Source organism: Heterocephalus glaber, unplaced genomic scaffold (genome assembly GCF_053883595.1).
Source record: "Heterocephalus glaber isolate CG9 unplaced genomic scaffold, H.glaber_assembly_v1.0 deba00001613, whole genome shotgun sequence".
Lineage (NCBI taxonomy): Eukaryota > Metazoa > Chordata > Mammalia > Rodentia > Bathyergidae > Heterocephalus > Heterocephalus glaber.
Window position 1 is genome coordinate 20238818 of NW_028258384.1, and position 18460 is coordinate 20257277.

Sequence of the window (18460 nt, forward strand, 5' to 3'; positions counted from 1 at the left end):
CCCAGAAGGGACCCTACCTATGTGGACCATGCATCTAAACCCAGAAAACTTCCTAAAGATTCAACTTCAATGTGTACCAACTACCAAAGATAGAGACACCGGCCCTGCTCTAGTCACACCGGAGGCTGACTAGTTTATGCAAAGCAGAAGCTTGAGGATGTCATTCACAGGAAGACACCTTCCTTTAAGACTGTCTGTAATGCACTGTCATTCCTTGTTTTTAATTACACTGGGGTCCTTGACACTGATTTTTTATGTGGGCCTTGCTGAGGCTGCCTCCACTCACTGGAGCTGTCTTGAGTAGTGTCTGCTGGCCCTCATCTTCTTCCTCTTGGCAGGGAGCTTTATGGGCATCAGCTCTTTCTGCTGATTGTGCTGAGCACCATATTCATTAAATCACTGGTTTTCCCTACATGTCTGAGGCAGAGGAGCACAGGTCCTTCTTATCCCCAAGCTTGTAATCACCCAATGACGGTAGGAGGGGGTGACAGGTCACAGGATTTTCCTCATTCTCCTATATGCCAGCTACCTGCTATACCTCATCAACACGTGCGTATATAGGGGATCACATGGCCCATAGGGCACCTGCTTCTGGTATGGTCAAATCACTGGTCCAGGGACAGGATGTTATATTCAAAAGGGAAAAACTCTTTGTTGGAGTTAGCTAACCTACATAGCAATGTCTGATGGGGCAGAGTTCAAGATAAAACACTCCAAAATCAAGTCAGACCCCAAAACAGCTAGTCATTGTAGTATGGGATTAAAAACAACCATGCCTGGGCATAGATCTGACTAGCCTTTACCAGTTGCCCTGATTCACAGATTCCACTCCCCAGAACTTCAGGATCCTCAATGCCACCTTTGACCTTCTCTACTGAAGTGGAAGCAACCAGACCTAATTCTGCTGGTTGTCCCTGAATCTCCATAGGCAAGCCTATGCAGGAACTCAATTCCCACTAATTAGAGCCCTCCAGAAACAGGGTTAGAGACATATACCAGTGCATTAATTGGAACAATGGCATTTGGTGTCCTCCTGGGAACCACAGACAGAACTATAACATGATACCAGAGGCCCCAGTCACAATCAGAGATTGGGTCATTAGGGTCCATGCCCCCTTCAACCTGCTCCCACATGACCCTGCTCAAGAATGATACGCAGTGTAACTCCTGAGGTGTATTCTTCCTGCGTGGAGACACAACATACCACTGCTTAGAAGTTAACTGGAACCAGTACCTGTGTCTGGGTATTCCTCACCCCAGGGATTTCAGACTACACAGACACATAACTAGAGTCAGCCTTTTGCCCCAGACTTAGGACCAAAAGGGCCATTTTAGCCTCTGTCCTAATTGATGCTGGGATAGCTGCCAGGGTAGGAACAGGATTGTGGGGAATTGAATCATCAGTGGGCTTATACTGTAAGCTATTACAAGAACTTAATAATGACGTGGAGTGTATGGCTGACTCCCTGGTCTCCTTACAAAATCAGATCAATTTGTTAGCCACTGTGACCTTACAAAATAGATGGATATTAGATCTCCTCACAGTTGAAAAAGGCCAGACCTGCACATTTTTAAGAGAAAAATGTTGTTACTATGTCAACCAGTCAGGAATAGTCATTTCTAAGGTTAAAGAATTGAGAAAAAGGATACAATGGAGCAGAGAAGAGATAAACAGCAGCTGGGGATAGAACCTAGCCCAATGGTCCTCTTGGCTATTGCCCCTGTTTGAACCCTGACTGATCGTGTTACTACTCATAACCATAGGACCATGTGTCCTAAACAGCCTGATGTGGTTCATACAAACCACTGTTACAAGGAGAGCTGCTCCTCAAATTCTGTCTCTACACAGGTATAGGCAGACCCCTTTCCAAAACTGGTGACCTATAAGAGGTTGATAGGGCATCAAAAGGGGGAAGTGATGAAGTCAAAACTTAAGCAACAAAACCTAAGTCTTAAGTGTTAGATAAAACCCTAAAGGCCACAACTAATACTCTCTGTCACCTTCCCCTCTCATCTTTCCCCTCCCTGTGGCTTCCTATAGATAACTCTTATGCTATATCCTGCTTTTATGGAAGCCTGTTTTTTTTTCTTCACTGGACTAAGGATACCCAGATGTGCTAAGTTACAAACTGTCACTGCTTAAATGCCTTTTTTCTGCTTATATAGAAAAGGAATTACATAGCCTCTGTGCTTGGGGCTCAGAGTTTGGAGTGGCAAACTCCTCTGATCCCACTGGCATAATAAACCTTGGTTACCCTCCATCTCTCTGATTGGTGTTCAGTTTATTTATGTGCTGTTCCTACTATTACTAGTGATATCCTAAAAATGACAACACAATACAAGCTGGATCTGGCTAGATGATTCAAAAAATAAAAACTCATCAGAATTATAGGAAAAATTTAAAAATTAGAAGACAAATGTAAACATGTAAAAAAAATTGTTCACTGAAATCATAGCAGAAAATTTTCCAAATCTAGGGAAATAATTCAACATTCAACTTCAAGTCGCAAATAGAATCACAAATAGCCACTATCAGTAAAGAATTTCCCCAGGCTGGGGATTTAGCTCAGTGGTTCTGCTGCCTGCCTCACAAGCACAAGGTCCAGTGTTCGATCCCCAGTTACAAAAAAAAGAAAAAATCCCCCCCGACACATCATAATCAGCATTCCAGAAATTCAAGAAAGGTAGAGAAAATACTAATGGTTGTTAGTGAAAAATGGCAAGTTACTTATAAAGGAAAGTTTATCAGAATTACATCACATCTCTCAGCACAAAGCATAAAGTCCAGGAAAGCTTGGAGTAAATTTGTTCATGCCCTAAAAGAAAACAATTCAAAAACCAGACTCCTATGGCCTGCAAAATTAACCTTCAAGATCGATGGAGAAATGTCAAAGACTAGAGGAGAATTAAGGCCTGATTGGTCTCCTCTGAGAGAACAAAGGAGAAAGGCTGGACTCAGGGGTGATTGCATATTGCATATTAGGGAAAAATGATTAACAGCTGAGGTTAAGATGTTTCCCAGAGAATGTACCAATGGATATTGGAAAGCAGATGAATCTTGTGTTACTTTGATTGCTTGTGCCTGTGTTTGGGTGAATAAAAGTGAGGTGAGCCAAAGACTTAAAACTCTCCTGCCTACTACAGGGCACAAGCCCTCTGGCTGCCTGCATTTTAAACTGACACTGTGTTTCTTTCCAATTCATCCTCATTCACTTCTGGGTCAAGGAGTACAAAGTAGTAGGTCTAGATCCTGGAACAAGGCCAGCCAGGTTAATTGGTTGCAGGTGGTGCCCCAGCATGGGGCTCAGGACACAGGCTTGCCTACAGAGAAATAAAGACTTTCCATGACAAAGAAATCCTAAAGAAATACATGACCACTAAACCAGCATTTCAGAAAATACATAAGTGAATCTTACAGAGAGACAGGGAGGCCACCAGCACCAAAGAGCCCAAAGGAAAGTATGTATTTAACTGGAAGAATAGATAAAAGGCATAAAAAGAAATGAATCAGAACTGGAAAAATAATACAATGACAGGATTCAAAACGTCTTACAATAATAATAACTCTCAATGTCAATGGTCTTGACTCTCCAATCAAAAGACACAAACGGACAGATTGTATAGAAAAAATGCAACCATATATTGTCTACAAGAGACATATCTCATCAAAAAGGAAGCTGTTAGACTGAAGGTAATAGGATGGAAAATGACATTCCATGCAACTTTACCCAAAAGCAAGCATGAGTAATTATCTTTTATTCCCAGGCATAACAGACTTCAAACCAAAGTTGACCTTTTCTCAGAAGAAACAAGGATGACCACTACCTACTGGTAATGTGAACAGATCAGTAGGAAATATAACAATTGAAAATGACTATGTACCAAATGTTAAAAACCAAACATAATAAAACAAAAACTACAGAACATAAAATAACAGGTAGACAACAATACGAATATCCCCCGCTGTTACAATTAGATGGGTCTACCAGACCAATAAAAATTATCAAAGAAATATCAAAGTTGAACCATACAATTGAAGAAAAGAAATTAACAGATGTCTACAGACTGTTGCATCTAACAAGAACATAACACACATTTTTTTCTAAGCATCACAGGAAACTTTTTCTAAAATAGACCTTGTCTTAGGTCATAAAGCATGCTTAAATAAATACCAATGAATTGAAATTATCACCAGCATGCTATTGGATCGTAGTGGATTGCAGCAAGAAATCAATAGCAAAAGAAACCATGAAAACTACAAAAAAATATGGAGATTAAATAACACATCATTGAATAATCAACGAATCACAGGAAAAATCAGGAAACAAACGAAAAAGTTCCTAGAATGAAAGCACAACATGCCAAAACCTACAGTGGCACAATGAAAGCAGTTCTAAGAGGGAAAGTTATAGTTGTGAATATACACATAAAAGGCAATTAAATTGAAGCAATAATAAAAAATGTTACAACCAAGAAAGCCCAGGGCCCAATGAATTCATCACTTAATTCTACAAAATCTTCAGGAAAGATCTAAGGCCAATATTCCTCAAAAACTTTAATAAGGTTGAAATGGAGGGAGTACTCCAAAAGTCAATCCTAGAAACTAGGATTGTCCTGATTCCAAAACCAGACAAGAATCCAACTAAAAAAGAGAACTACAGACCAAACAGTTTAATGAATATAAATGGAAAAATCCTCAACAAGATACTGGCAAAGAGAATGGAACAAATCCTTAAAAAGATCATGCATCATGACCATGTAGGCTTTAATCCAGAGTTGCAAGTAAGTTCAACATACACAAATCAATAATCAATACATGAAATACATCACATAAATAAAAGTAAGTGAGAGGATGAGAATGAGCTGTAAACACAACACAAACACCGGAGACTATGCCTTTATTAGGGGATGGGGTGCTGGGTTATCTCAAACAATGGTGAGAACAGTGGCCAGGGGCTGGCTAAGTGACCTCTTATATGGGCAAGGGGCATGGAGGGGGGCATAATGGAGGTAGATGTTTGGCTGCAGCCAGAGGTGAGGTTTAAATCCATTGGCAAGTTTGAATTTCTCGGTGGGAAGGACTATAAGTAGGAGAGCTTCGAGGTGGGAAAGTTAGGTTATTGTTTTCCTGAGTGATTTACTATCTGCCAGGAAGAGGCATTTAGGTGATAGGGCTGCGAGAACCATTTTTTCTAGCAGAGAACTTTATCAGTAAGAACAAAAATCACATGACCATCTCAATAGATGCAGGAAAAGCCTTTGACAAAAGAAGAAATATATTTATGCTACAACTGTGATGAAAACTGGTATAGAAGGTCTTTATCTGAATTTGATAAAAGCCATTTGTGACAAATCTACTGGCAAAATCAAATAAAATGGGAGAAAACTGAAAACTTTTACTCTAATATCAAGGACAAGACAAGACGTACATTGCCACCACTCTTCCTCAATATAGTACTTGAAACATTGGCCAGAGCAATCAGGCAAAAGAGAAAAAAATAAAAGGGATAGGTATAGGAAAGGATGAAGTAAAATTATAATTATTTTTGACAACATTATCCTATACATATAAAAACCAAAAACTTTCACCAAAACTTTCCTAGAATTACAAAACAAATTTGGTAGTGAAGCAAGATACAATATCAAAACATAAAAATCAATAGCATTCCTATACACCAATAATGAATTCATTGAGAGGAAAATTCAGAAAATAATACCATTCAAATAGCATGAAGAGGGCCCGGGATTTAGCTCAGTGGTTCCACCGCCTGCCTCGCAAGCGCAAGGACCCAAGTTCGATCCCCGGTACCAAAAAAAAAAAAACAAAACAAAAAAACAAACAAATAGCATGAAGAAAAATTAAATAGCTATGAAGTAACCTAACAAAGGAAGTGAAAGGTTTTTACAATGTAAATTACAGTACTCTGAAAAAGGAGACTGAAGAGGCTATAAAAAACACAAAATTGTCCCTTGTTCCTGAATAAGTAAAAACAATATTGTCAAAATGGCCATACTCCCAAAACTGATATACAGATTTAATTCAATCCCAATCAAAATACCTAAATACAATCCTAAAATTCATATGGAATCAGAACAGAACCAGAACAACAAAAGCAATCCTGGTCAATAAGAGAAAAGCAGGAGGCATCACAATCCTATACTTCAAGTTATATTAGAAAGTTATAATGATAAAAACAATATAGAACTGGCACAATAGCTAACATGTGAATCAATTAAAAAAAGAGAGTATGCAGAAACAACACCAGGCACATACAGTTATCTGGACTGAAAACATTGGCTGAAAGAAAAATATCTTTATAAATGGTGCTGCATAAACTGTGTATTCAGAAGCAGAACATTGAATCTAGATCCAAATTTCTCACTTTGTACTAAACTAAAATCAAAATGGATCAAAGATCTAAATGTTAAAATATAAACACTTAATCTGCTGTAAAATAAAGTAGGTAAAACTCTTGAAGTTGTAGACATAAGCAAGGACTTTCTGAAGTAAACCCCAATGGAACAAGAAATAACATCAGGAATCAACAAATGATATCATGTCAAGTTAAAAATCTTCTGTACAGCAAAGAAAACAACCAGCATAATAAAAAGCCTACAAACTGGGAAAAATTTTCCCAGGTATTCCTTGGATACAGAACTAATATCTAAAAAAATTTAGACCGTTCCAAATAAAAGACCCAATCAAAAATTGAACAAATGAATAGACACCTCTCAGAAAAAAAAGGACAAATGGCCAATAAATACCTGAAAAATATTCAACATTTCTGGCAATTAGAGAAATACAAATTAAAACAAAATTGAAATTCCATCTTACTCCAGATGAATGCTTATCATGAAGAAATAAATAATAACAAATCCCTGCAAGGCTACAGGGAAAAGGGAACACTTCTATGTTATTGATGGAAATGTAAACAAATATAATCACTATGGAAATAAGTATGAAGTTTCATCAAAAAACTAAAATTAGAAATTTCATTTGACTTATATAATCTACTTCTAGATATCTTCCTGAAAGAGTTAAAGACACTATATCACAGTAAAGCATGCATACCCATGTTTATAGCAGCACAACTCTTGAATATACCTTATATGTCAATCAGCAGATGAATGGCTAAAGAAAATATGGCATTTATACACAATGGAATATTACTCTTCCATAAAGGACAAACTTAATGATTCATAGAAAAATGTATTCACCTTGAGGCCATAATTTTAAGTGAAGTAAATCAGACACATAAAATTAAATATTGCGTGGTTCCTCTTATCTATAAAAATACATAAACAATGAGCAAAATAAAAGACAGATAATAGGAGAGAAGGAGATAGATCTTTCTGAAAAAGGGAAATGTACCAAGAGATGGAGGAATGCAGGAGGGAGGAGAGAGGAAGGGGATGAAAATGAATTAAGATGTTCTATGGACATGTATCAACTGCCTATGATGAATGTAAACATTATGCACTGCAAACATGTATTAATGAAAAAGAAAAGTTAAAAAGAAAATAGTTTTCTGGCTCAAGTGAAATTACTATGTACTTAATTTATTAATGTGGAAAAATTTATTAATGGATATTTTACATAGAATTATCCTTGTATTACTAAGACCAACCTGCTTATATATGGTGTATATTTTAATGCTATGTTGGATTCACTTAACCTTTGCCTCATTTGGAATTTTGCATCCTGTTCATAACAAAATAAGTATACAGCTTTAATAAATACATCTTATAGTTTAATATACACTTTTAGCAAGTTCTAAATTTTATCTTATATAGGGTTTATGAACAGATACTTTCTGCCAAATATTTAGAAATATTGTAGCATACCTCACTTCTCAGAAAGGGCTTTGTTTCCAGTTAATGGTGATCTATTTCTAAATGCCAATTTTTAGGGAACATCATTCCTAAGTTTTATTGCTTATCATTTACTATTGGCTATGTTATTATATCTGATCTAACAACCATACTAAGGTCATTAATTACAAAATTCAGCCCCAATTTAATTACTTGGTAAATATATAATAAATCTCTTTTTAAAATAAAAATTTCAGTTCTTTGAAATAATTTCTGCTTATTCTATACCAAATAAAGGAGCTCCGTATGGCTCCTTTAACTTATAGAAATTTAATGTAAATTTTCATCTATCTCTAACAGGAAGTCTCATTGTCTTGATCCATATCTGGAAATTATTTTCACTGGTAAATAACATTAGGATTTTTGTTGAATCAGAATCTATCTACCACTATCATTGATCTTATATTATGAAAATTTAACTGTATTACATATATAAAATCTAGGATGTTTAAATGTAATATATTCCCAAGTTCAATCCCTGGTACCAGAAAAAAAAAAGTAATATAATCTAAAATGAATTCCAAATAAGAATTAGAATGAATTTTTATTCCTACATATCATTTTAATATTTTCTATGATGTCTCATCATTACAAATAAAAGTATATTTCTTAATTTTGATTAACTTATTCAATAGCCATTTTCTAATTATTCTACAAAGTAGTATCTCATTTTTAATTAATTTTTCTTGAGCTATTTATTTTCTGAATGTACTCATTTTCTTTGAGACTCTGTTGTACCAAGCCAGTGTGTTTCTCAAATAGTGTTTTATATTTTCTAGACTTTATCTTATTTCTATGTCATTGCCATATATTAATTTAGAAAACATTCTCATTGATATGATATACTTAAGTTTTGTGATATACTACACCCTCATTATTATTTAATAAATAGAAAAATTTAGTATATTGACATTCTTAAGCTTGGTTACTGCAATTTCTGTGTTTAAACAGTACTATAATATACTGGAACACATTGCATTATATTTCAAATAAATATCCTCAATATGTAAGAACAATAGAACCACACATGAATTTCAGTATTTATACAAAATTAGACAACTTTCTTCAGAAATAATAACTGAGTTAAGGGAGAAATGAATTATAAAAAGCTATTTAAGAAGACCTCAATGCAAACAAAGAAAAACTGAGCTTTTTACACTTAAATATCTTCAATATCTATTTTTGGTAAGAGTGACCAGTAAAGTAAAAGTGCTTAACAATGAAGAAATAGGTGGGAATTAAAAGGAAGAAAAGAGGGGGCAGAGATTTTTGTTGGAAATAAAAATAAATTCAATGTAAAGTTGAAGCACTTTGACGAACAACTCAGATTAAAAAAATCAATTTCCTTTTATTTAGTCAAGCAGTTCAAGCAGAAGTAGATTGTTTAGAGTTATGTTATCTAATTATCTGAATATTAAATTTCCTGCTTCACTTTGAAGTATGCTAGAATAGCTATAGAAGGGACATTCTAGAAATGAACTGTTTTCTGCAGCTGGCTTTGGTTGTCTTCAGAGCCCCATAGTACTATTCTTTGTCCCTGACACCGAGGTCAATACACAAACGTCAAATTATAGCAGATTTCAGGAAAAAGATAAAATTGTATTTTGTTATGCAAACTGGGCCTTGAAAAATAGCTGGAGTACTGGGGGAAAAGATCAGAAGTAAGCTGTTAAAACAAAAGCAGGCATTTACTGAAAAGCTATTCACTAACTTTAATGCAAAAAAAGAAGATCAATGCAAACATGTACATGTGCAACACTCAACACCTTTTTTATTTACAAATGGACCTTACCCAATTCTCTAAACCTTTTTATTCAAACAGTTTTCTTATTGGCCTCTAGCAATGATTTTTATTTTGACATCCTGCTGTCTGTATAAAAATGTGTTCCCATGACACCAGTGTTGATTGCAGCTTTTTGATGATTGTTACAAGTTCATCTCAATATTCTCTCACAAATGTGTGATGCTGCCAGCTCTGAAGCTCTGGTGTTCAATATACCCAGTTGGTATTTACGTGTTCCTCCATCTGACAGAGTGGTGCTGATGAAATCTGTTAGAAATGGTGACTACTCTGCCAAGTATTTGTCAGATTTCTCTGAGAAACCTCCAGGATATCTATCTAGGCTCAACTGACATCCAAGAGAGTCATGTTGCCAGTGCCTTCATCAACTTGAAGGGGCATGGTTTTCTGACAGCACAATGATCCATAGCAGATTTCTTCTGACTGCAGGAAGAAAAACAGCCTCAAAAAGAGATGATCAAGGTATTTTGTTGAATTAGAATGAAGTCTCTTATCTTTGCTTCCTAACTTCACGTTAACAAATCTGATTTTTCTGAGTTTTAATTGTCCATCAATGATGTTTCCAAATTTAATCTACTTCTTGGCATCAGATTCAGAAAAACATTTATTCCATTTCTTCTGAATACAGCTGCAGTCAATTGCATACACAAATAGTATGGAGGATGCTACAGGAAAGATCTGCCACTTTGTGAAATGGAATAGATATTTGGATGTGAGAGTTTTTACATAATCAAAACAGAGCAAAGAAAGATAAGCCAACAAACTTCAACTATAAAATTTGAAAATGAAATGAAATTTGACCCAATTCTTAATGCATTCAGTATTCCTGTATAGTCATACATTCTGTTTAAGACCATGCCAAAGGTAAAGTCATTAGTATAATAATAACTATTGGTTAAATAAATAGGCAAATAGGAACATGGAGAAGGTTTTTATGCTTTAATTTATTTATTAAAAGCACTCACATTAGCCATTAGGTTAGTAGTTCAGTATCAATACTAAGAGAATCATTTTGTTTGAAATTTAGACATGTAGTCCTGTGATAGTTCATACTTACTAACAATGCCAAATATCATTAGTCACACTTGGCACCAGAATGAAATTTCCTCTTGTGCAGAATTTTAAATAATAATTTTCACTTGGACACAACTTTTCTTTCATTAAATTAAAAGGAGGTACCTTGTGACCAGGAAATGGACTACTTATTTAACAAACCTTTGGCTAAAATAAATGAAAATATATCCAAGTTGCATATAAATGACTAGTAACAAATCTGACATTTCACCTGGAAGTCAGAAAAATAGTTTTTATATTAAATTACCTATAATGATGGGAGAAATGTTAAAAAGTGAGAAAGCAAGGAGATAATATTAGAAATAGTTCCTAAAAAAGTAACTCTTTAGTATAACTAGAGAAGAAACTCAATAGCTACATATAAAGAAAACAACCAGAACTGGGGAAATAATTGTATACCTAAATGTGAAAACTAAAACAATAAAGCTTCTAGAAAATATGAACTTATCTTCAAGACCTTGAGGTAGAAGAGAATTACTTAAGTGTGAATCATAAAACTAATGATATATAGTAAGATATATTAATTATCTATAATTAAGAAATCCCTTCAACAAAATGTGCCATTAAGAGAGTAAAAGTAAACCAAGAATGGAAAAATGTATATGCAACACACATGAAGGGATAGAGGCTCATATACAAAAGATATTAAGACACAACTAAGAAAAAGAAAATATCCAACAGCAAAACAGGTACTTGTTCTTGTTCTCAACAGGAACTCAAGAGGATATTCAAATAGCCAATAAACACTAGAAAAGGTGCTCAACCTTATAGGAAATGCAAATGTAATCTACAAATGCAAATTCACACCATAACAGACTCACTTGTTTGGCAAGATTTAAGACTCCAAAAAGATTCCAAATGCTGTTGCAGATTTCACAAACTACTGGTGGGAGTAAAAACTATTTAAGAATCTAGGTTGGCATTATCTATTAAAGTTGAAGATGCAAATACTATGACTCATCATTTCTACTCATGCCCCAGGCACATGTAAAATAAAGTCAAGAGTATCATTGTTTGAGATAGCCAAAGATTGAAAACAATGCAAATATCCATTAATAATAAAATGGATAATCAGTAGAATATTCATTCAAGTGAATACTGTTTAGTGAAGAAAATATACTAAGTAAAGATTGTGACAACATAGGTGAGCCTTGTAAACATGTTAAACAAAAAGGAAGAAAGAAAAACCAATATTAAACCAATATTTTATTTCCAAAATAGATGTATACTATGAACAGAGTCATCTAGAGTTTAATACAAGCAAATCTAAACCATAAATTTTAGGGACACATCCATGAGTAGCAAATCTATAAAGAATAGTACAGAAATAATAGTCAGAAAATCCAAACATGAAATTATTTCTTGAAGGGAGTTACAATAAGAAAGGGACATATGGGAAATTTGGGTATAGGGGTACTGGTAATGTTTTATTTCCTGAGTTTCATGGCAGTAACATTGAAATTCATTTTATGATTATTCATCTAATTGTACACTTTTTTGCCTTGTTAATATATACATTACATGTTACAATAAAATATTTTAAAAGAGTAAAGCCAATTCAGTAAGTGGGAAAATGGTGGAGATTACAAATATATAACTACAAGATTTTTAAATTTTGTTACTATTGTGCCAACAGTATTTATGTTTTGGAAAAACTAAGAACAAAATATAAAGATTCAGAAAAAACTATTGCAAACTATTTCCAAGAATGGAAGTAATTTGAGGACTTTGTTGAGTGTATTAGTCAGTTTTCCTGTCACTGAGACTTAATACCTGTTACCCACAATTTAAATAAGGAAAGGTTTAATTTGGGTCACAGTTTTGGGGGATTTAGTCCATGGTAAACTGGATCCAAGGCAGAAAAATAGCAGAAGGGGCATGATGGAGCAAAGATGCTTAGTTCATGATGACTTGGAAGAAGAGCAGGGGAACAATGCCAGGCAGGAAGGGGCCAGGGACTATATATAGTACCAAATGTCACATTTTCATGACCTACCCAGACATACCAGGACGTGTGCTTCACTAATTCCTTGGCCATATTCCAATCTCATTGAATTGACACAATAAAGGACAACCATCATACCCTACTCCTTGTCAACTTGACACCAAAATAAATCTCATTAAACCAATATTTTATTTCCAAATAAGCACAAGAGCCAGCTCATAATTCCACCTAATATGATACAACTATCCTGCATACAACCAAAACCACAATAATCCCTTCCCAAAGTCTCAACAGTTTTAATATTGTTAAAAATCTAAGTAAAAGTGTTTCCTCAAACTCTTACTTGTGAAACCCTATTTTTAGAAGTTACATAATTCCAAGATACAATGACACATGCTAAACATTTCCATCCCAAAAGGGAGAAAAAGGGGAATAGAGAAAAATCAGACCAAAGCAAGGCTGAAGCCCACTAGGGCAAACATTAAGTCCTGTAGCTCTGTGTTCAAAATCTAGGGCACATGGTGGTGAAATCTGATTTCTGAAAGACTTAGATGGCTTCAACCCTACAGCTTTGCCAGTGGCAGCCCACATGACCTCTCACTTAGGCTGCCTTAACTTATGTTCTATAGCTTTCTTCAGCAGGTGTTTCATGTTACTGCCATCTCTGACTTCCTTGGGTCTCCACTGTAACTTTGGCTCATTTCCACAACTTTACATACTACCCTTTCAGGGGCTCCCAGGCCTTCTTTTGAAATTTGCATGGGAGCCTCTCTGACCTCATAACACTTGCATTCTGCATGTAGATGAAACCAGCATCATACAGGCAATGCCAAGGTGTGCTTTCAGTAGGAGCTTTAGTCAGGCTCCCTTATGCCATGGCTGCAGTGTTCTCTGAGTGCCTAGATGGCTGAGGATGGTTAAATGAATCCTAAGAAATCCATCCGCTAGGTGGCCCTTCGTAAGCAGAGACCCCAGGGTTTATACTTTTGTAACTTTCAGCCTGAAATGGGTAGGGCCTTGCTGATTTATGAGATGCCTTGAAGGCATTTTTCTCCTTATCTCCATACAAAATATTTGGTTTCTTTCTAATGGCACTGATCTCTCTCTAGCACGAATCTCTAACCCTTTACAAGCTGCTCCTGCAAAGTAGTTCCAAAGGCTATTGAGGCACACAGGCAGGTACAGTCACAATAATGACCCCACTTCTCAGGCACGTATTTTCTGCATTAGCTTTTTATCACTGAGACGCAATACCTGACACCCACAAAATCTTAAATAAAAGGTTTAATTTAGATCATGGTTTCAGGGAATTCAGTTCTTGGTTGGCTGGCTCCAAGGCAGAAACATCATGGTGGAAGGGCATGACAGAGCAAAGATATTTACTGCATGGTGTTTAGGAAGCTGACCAGGGTAACAGTGCAAAAGCAGAAGGAGCCAGGGTCTATATATAGAACCCATGATCCACCCAGACATACCAGGAAGTGTGCTTTACTAAGCTCTTGGGCAAATCTTAAACCAATCAGGTTAACACAATTAAGGTTAATGATCATGTTAAGTGACTCAAAAAGACACAATGATGGTAAGGAATGCTATAAAAATGCATATAAAGAAATACAATAATATTATTCCATAAAATAGAAAAGGAATCATTTAATATATTATTTACAAAATATGTAATTTCAACAATTATGTGTAATCAAATTAAGAAATTAAATAGTTTGTAAAAAGAAAACAGATCAAGCAATCAAAGAATTTGGAATCCATGACACAGATTTCTATTTTTGCCAATCTTTTTCTGTATTCTAGTCTAATCAAAATGCACTGCAGGGCACTGCTCTGGTTTTGTCATGTCTAGGACAGGGGTGGACACCACGCTACACCATACCATTGCTCTGCTGGAACATGCAGCTACCTGGATCCTACCAGGATTAAGAAATCAGAGTTTAGAAGCATAGTTTAAAATAAAAAGAATACCACTTATTTGGAAAATGGTGAGAAAAAGGGAAGATAGATAGCTACTCTCTGGAACAGTAAGGAGCATCAGAAAGTGAATACCCATGGGTATTTGTCCTCAGCTCATTTTCATTTAGGACTAATGATTTTTCCCATTCCCCTTGTGGGCACCTGGAAGTTGTCACCATTTGATTGGCTCTCTGGCTGTCTTTGATCCTAACCTTGGGACCTCTGTCTACATTCTTTTTGGCCATTTGATTCCTTCCTGCCCTTTTGTAATTATTAAATGTGGGGAAGGGGAGCCTCATAGAAGGGCAGCTTAGGTTAGAAATTAACATATGTGTATCTGGTGCAGTGATATAATGATGCTAAAGTGAGAATATACATATGTGTGTAGGTAGGGGTGTGTGTGTGTGTGTGTGTGTGCACATGTGTGCATGTTTTACATAATGAGTCCTTAGGTGGCTGTCCCTATTTCCTTTGTATTTTATCAGAGGGTGATGAGGAGGCTGGTTACCCTGGCCTTTTATGTTCCAGTTTTCATGTTCCTCCCTGTTTTGCTTGTCCCAAAGTCCATACATTTTCATCTTCATGTCATCACCACACTGTTTATGTTTTCTTTCCTGGAAATTACTCTTTCCCTGTCCCCAACTAACACCTTTTCTTACTTCAACTCAACTCAATCAAACTGTGCATCCTTCACTTATCCTACTTACTGATAGTGTCTTTGCTTTACACAATAATGCCTCGGTTCATGAACACTTTCCTGAACAACACAGTTAGCTTACAGAAGTGTTTCACAAAATTTTGCTTCCATTTGAAAACTCCTCATCAGATGACAAACATGACCTCAGTTACTGTCCTCATGTGAACATGAATGTGGCTATCTTTACCATAGTCAAGGAAGGAATTAAGTTTGTGAGCCAAGGTACCACCACTGTACTTATATTTGCATATGTTTTAGTCTTTGTTTCACATTAAGTACTGATGTCATGATGTTACAGTTGAATGGGCCAATAATAGCCCAGCTTCTTGTGTATGATGAGGAAAGTATTTCCAAGTTTACACCAGTAGTAAGTTGTAAGTAGCTACATTTATTGAAGATCATGGGAAAAATAGCAACAGCAACAGGAAAAGGGGGAGCAGGAATGGTGGTTCACACCTGTAGTCCCACCACTCGGGAGGCTGAGGCAGGAGAATCACTGTGTGTTTGAAGCCAGCCTAGGCTACATAGTGAGTTCAAGGCCAGTCTAAACTATACAGTGAGACCTTGTCTAAAACAAACAAACAAACAAAAACACAAAAAAGGAAAAAAGTACTAACTCAGGCTTTCAGAATTTTAAGGCCAGACACCTCTGACTTTAGGTGTCTCCCACTGAATCTCCCTTGGCCTTAGTGCTCTTTGCCTAGAGCATGGTGATCTCCTAGGCTTTGGTTATTTCATTTTGTACTTTTCTTGGAATAACAGATTCAGGAATAACCATGGGGGCAGTTGAGAGTTAAAGAGGTAAGGGAGTGACTCACTCAGCTCCTTTGTTTCTAACTTTGTTAATATCACCAACTAGATTGTAATTTTTGACATATAACAGAAGGTGTCCTCAACCTGATTACATATCACAAAAAAAAGCACTCAGGAGTTGTGTAATTTGTTTAAATTATAGATCCCAGATTTTCTGATTCAAATGGTTTAAGGTATGGCTGTGAGAAACTATGGGCCTTGTCTTTTCTATCAAAAGATATAAAAAAGATTGCCCCCATCTTAGACTCTAGTCTACTCTAGGCGGCCCTCATCCTCACACTGAAATTACAAGAAATGCCTAAAGTTTGGGAACATAGCTGCAGACCAAAGATAACTTATCAATAGCCAAGGACTTTCTGTTCCCCACATCCTCTCCCCTCTTGCTCCTCTTTCCCTTCAGCAATCCTTTGATCTGATCCTCCCTTCTCCTTACTTAAACTAGCTAACTGAGATAGCTTGTAACCCTTTGCATTCAGCAAATGAATTTAAAGGATAGATGTTTCCCATGACTTAGGGCTTAAAAATCCCTCTTCCCTGCTGCTCAGCACATTTGTCACCTCATGCCTAAATGTACTTGCTGCTCAGCACACCTGCTGCTTTATGTCTGAGTGTACTTGTGCCCTTCTACAGAAGATTTTAAACTTTACCTTGTCAAATCTTCTTGCTTGATGTCTGAATGCATTCTTTCCAGCAGTGACAATTTGAGTCTCAGGGCTTATTTCCAACAAAGCTCTGGGATCTGTATGTTTCAAACAGTTCATCATTGATTCTGATATACAGCCAATATTGGGAATTGTTCCATGATTTCTAACAGGCCAATAGAATTATCATGTAAGAATCTCTAAATAAATGTTGATTACTAAAATGATGCAAGGCAGAATGTAACCTATGAAAGTTTTATTCTTACCAAATATAATTTCATGGAAAGAATTTACATTTCATCATGGAGATCAGAAAAATAAATCATGAAACGGTTAAATATTTTGTCCAATGCTGTATAATTAGTGACCTGGTATCATATATACAATTAGAAACTATTTTCTTAATCCTAAACAAATGCTCTTTCTACCACACCAAAGTCCTAATATTAATGGTAAAATTCCAATGTACATAAAAGGACTAATTCATGAATATTATTTAAATATTCTGTGAAGGCAGATAGCTAAGTTAGCTAGAAATTATAAGGCAGTTAAACAAGGCTGGACCTTCAGCATAGAAAACATTTGAGGCAAATTCGCTGAAGGTTAAGATTATAAAAAAGAGAGATACTACTACACACTCCTACTTCCCCTGGGGATGAATAGCAGTGATTGGTATTCTAAATAGATATCAATCACCTTAATTGGGGACAAATCCATCCCTAGCTATCCCACTCCTTCCAGGAAATCCATGTATGCTTGCTATGTGACTAGCTTCCCCATTTGATCTCCATTTAATCAATATCACCTGGGTGACTATACTTATAATTTTATTGGTTGATCATGGTTTGGTCCCACCTCATGTCCATCTTGTGATTTTTCATCGGATCTTATAGTTTTATCTCACCTTGTACTTGCCTCACCTCATGGCTTTGCCCCATAAAACGCCTTTGAGAAGTGGAGAGGGTAGGCAACCCACTTCCTGGTCCCTCTACTGTCTCTCTTAGATGGAAACTATCTTTCTCTCAATAAATTCTTCCTATTCTACACTTCTGTTGTTCCTAGAATTCATTCTTTGATTTCAGAGAACACAAATTCTCATTTCAGATATCTAGCAGGTTTGGAGTTATAATATTTATAATACAATATTTCCCTTGTTTGGATTATTTTGCTTGTTTGGATTACTTGGTGCCCTATATCATTTTATTGGTCTTCCACCAAGATCATTAGATGAAGGTAAGAGTTTGCCTTTGTTTCATAGGTTCTAAATTTCTGGTCTTTTTGCTTTGTAGATTCTAACTTTTTATCTTATAAATTCTGGTTCTAGTTTTATAGATTCTTTTCGTTTCATAGACTCTGGCCATTTGTTACATAGATTCTGGGATTTTTGTTTCATAAATTCTGGACTTTCATAGATTTCTGGTTTTTGTTTAAAAATTGTCTTAAAGTTTAGGTTGTATGTTTTAAAATTTTGCAAATTGCTTGTTTCTCTTATGATGCATTATCCTTTCTTAAAATTACATTTTATTTTCATTTTATATATGTTGCATTTGGACTTAGTTGCTTAATAATGCTGTAAAATGGGTCTCTTATGAAATCATCTCGGCTAAAGGGAGTTCAGGCATTTATCTGCCCCTTATATAATGTTAAAGAAACAG